This window comes from Phyllostomus hastatus, unplaced genomic scaffold (genome assembly GCF_019186645.2).
Source record: "Phyllostomus hastatus isolate PE091 unplaced genomic scaffold, TTU_PhHast_1.1 phas_contig_29, whole genome shotgun sequence".
NCBI classification, from domain to species: Eukaryota; Metazoa; Chordata; class Mammalia; order Chiroptera; family Phyllostomidae; genus Phyllostomus; species Phyllostomus hastatus.
Window position 1 is genome coordinate 6,977,501 of NW_025333835.1, and position 3,453 is coordinate 6,980,953.

The 3,453-nt window shown below is 40.4% G+C and overlaps 1 pseudogene; it reads left to right on the forward strand.

Moving 5' to 3' along the window:
* Window positions 1–1,368: 1,368 nt before the first annotated feature.
* Window positions 1,369–2,056, forward strand: LOC123818681 (annotated as a pseudogene).
* Window positions 2,057–3,453: the final 1,397 nt, after the last annotated feature.

Below are 3,453 nucleotides of genomic sequence, written 5' to 3' on the forward strand. Positions count from 1 at the left end.
CGTAGGAAGCCAAAGTATCAACAGCTGCTTAGTGGTAGGGGCACTGGAAGGAGTTACTTCTGTCTGCACACTTTATAGAACTAGCTTATGAGCACATGGTACATCCGTTTCAGTGCCCTTTGAATCAGATTCATGGATACAGCTGGCTAACAGCTTCTAGTAGGTTATGGGCAAAAGTTGTTTTCCTGAGAGATATTCTGCTTCTTCGTGGTGAGTCTGTATACCTATGTTCTGACCCCCTATTTGCTAGTTTTAGAGTGCAGCCCTAAGAGGACAACCTTATTTCAACGATTGCAAAGGTCATCTTACTGTTGTCCTCACCATATTCTTACCTTCTATGAGATAGACATGTATCCAGACTCAAAGTGAATCTAACAGTGAAGACAGAATTCTATCAGCAAACAACCTATACTTGAAAGAATAACTCATTTTGAAGGTTTATACAAACAAAGTCACAATTTCAGAAATGGTTTATGAATTTTATTGAGTACAATTAAATTTATGCAGTTGCCTATTGAATTGAAGCCGTTAGGATTTATCTGGATTATCAAGTGTCTGCTTTATCAAGTTGGTCCAATTATTAAAGAAATGGATGGAGTGAATTATATATTAAAAACAGGTGAATTCATGGTATATAAATTATACCTCAATAAAGCTATTTTTAAAAAGAGAGAGAGAAAAAAAGAAATTGATGGAGCTTAAAGAAAATCGTGCCCACCAAACAAGAAATCTCAGAATAATCCTGAAACACTTGATTCTGGCCACACTGCAGCCAATGTGTTTAGGCCCTTCTGGGCTTGTGAAATTTGGTAATCTTTTTATGCAGGATCCCTCGTAAGTGTGAACCCATGATGACATTAGAGTTGTGCAGAGAATTTTCACCCATGGTTCAGCCGATGAATTACCAGTATTTTTATGATCTTGTTAAATAATGTTGAATGGCTACAACTAAGCCTCCTTTTTTTTTATGAATTGGGTGGATTGAGTTGTGTTTGGACTGCTTTTGCTTACTATTAAAAGTCAATCGTCCATCATCACTGAAATTTAGCAGTGAAAAGTCATCAGATTTGATCTTGTATGGACAACTGCAGACAAATATTAAGCGGTGTGAAGATTCCTTTTCTTTATTATTTGTATTTAACATAGCAGATAGTTTTTGTGTTTTGTTCATTTCCCCTGAATTCTAAGATTAGTGTAATGAAAAGAAACTTTTAATTAGCAATCTAATGAAGAAAATAGACTCCCATTCAAATATTACATTATATCCTCCCCTGCCCCCCACACATCTATTGCCTTTTAAAAGTAATCCCTATCAGCTCTACATCTACCAGATTATCAGCCAAGAACTCGATCTTTCTCCTGGATGTCATGAAGAGTATCTTGCTGCTGTGCTGCAGGGAAGCAAGCAAGACACTAAGCTTTGTTGCCCAGATGCAAAGCCCCTGGAAGTGGACAGTGTGGACTTCATGGTGGACAGTGCCCAGCTGGGCTTCCTGGTGTCTGACTGTGACCACAACCTGATAGTGTACATGTACTTGCTGGAGGCCAAGGAGAGCTTTGGTGGCACACACCTGCTGCACTTGCCAGAATTTCATGTGGGTATCCACCTTCTAGAGGACCCTGCACTGGTGGAAGGAGGCAGGCTGCCACAGGGCCTGATGAGAAGTCAGTCCTGTGGAAGAGCAAGAACACTATGTGGTTTGCCACAGTGGATGGTGGCATCGGGCTCCTGTTGCCCATTCAGGAAAAGACTTACCAGGGACTGCTGACGCTACAGAATGCACTGATCACCATACTGCCCCACCGTGCTGGCCTCAATGTGGACCCATGCACCCTACTAAATGCCATGTGCAACACCCTGGACTGGAAGCTGCTCAACTGCTACCTGTACCTAAGCACCATGGAGCTCGGGGAGTTGACTGAAGAGACTGGCTCCACACCCAACGTCATCCTAGATGACCTGTCAGAGGCAGATGGCACCACTGCCCACTTTCAGACCCCTGAATGGCCATTGCACCTTGTGCCCTGCCCACACCTTTTATTGTACAAAACTTAAGGGAAAAGATTTGTTTGATTTGAGAAAAAAAATCTCCATCATTTCTACTTGGCAATGAACCTCCAGCATCACACTCAAAATCAACTTAGGGCTTTTATTAAGTACATTCTTTATCCAAATCCAAACAAATACCTTGATTTTCCTCTTAGCTAAAATGTCCTCCTAAAGAGAAAAAGTAGAAGTATGTATGATTGCTTTCAAATCTTCGATGAGGTAAGTTCAGTGTTCGATAACTTCATCAAATGAGGTCTAAATTTTATGGTGCAAATGCCAGGCTTCACAGGTCAGTGAGCTTTTTCAAATGGTACACCGGCTGCCTCTATCAAATTTGTACAAAGGAATTGATTTTGGTGGTTGGAATAAGGCCATTTTAGTCTTGCTGCTAGCTTTCCAGAAATAATGGTGCTATATTAGAAGATAAATTATAAGTAGAGTACTGTTTTTAAGTATTATTCAGAATGTTAACAACTAATACAATGGGCTTTCTATTTCAATCCTAAATAGCAAGTGACAACCTGATTTTTAAAGCTCTCCAGTACCTCTCAGAAGTCGTGTGGATTCCAAGGAAAGCGGTGCTGTCTGGCTGACAGAAACATCATGTTTTATTCCTAACCTTTGTTTCCTTCCTTTTGGGTCTTCTGTGCCTATTATTGACAGGAAGCCAAAGAAGGCAGACAGGGCCATTGATGTCTAGCAGGTTTCACAACTGGGAGGTGGGGAGAAATGTGTTTCCAAAATGGAGGCTCTTGGTATGTTTTACTTTCTTTTTTTTTTTGAGATATTAATTGGCAGAAAGATGGTAGGTACGTCTGTAATGCATCTTACTCGACCTCTCATAATGCATCTTTTGCCCTGGTGACCTTTTACCTGTGTATCACTTCTCAGAATGGGAGTTTTTTCTAATCTTTCAGCTTATCCATTCTACAATGTCATGAGGACTTTGCACAGCACATATATGCACTGTCTTTTAAGAGAGCTTTCTATAGCTACGTGTCTGCAGTGGTTAGGAACTGAGTGTGTGGAGTGTGTTACACATATAAAAATACAGAGTTCTGTGGAAGAAGCCTCAGTTCTTTCAAGCAGATTTACTCATTTCTGTACACCTGTTGCCTTTTCAACATTCCTGTTGTTCGTTTGCATGCTTGTCTTCTTGACTGGGGCAGGAATTCCTGCCATCTTTGCTTCCTTCCTTATATATATCATAGAGTCTGGTACAGAGTAGCTCGTTTTGTTTATTAAACGTTTGCCACTGCACCACCTCAGGGCTGAGGATTAAGATCTGGCAAAATCTGACAAAATCTCAAATAGGGAATAATCACTAATGTGAACTAGGTATTAGAACTAAGTCCATATGATGCTCACGTTGGAAGAAATTAGGGAATAATGATTAGTTTCTT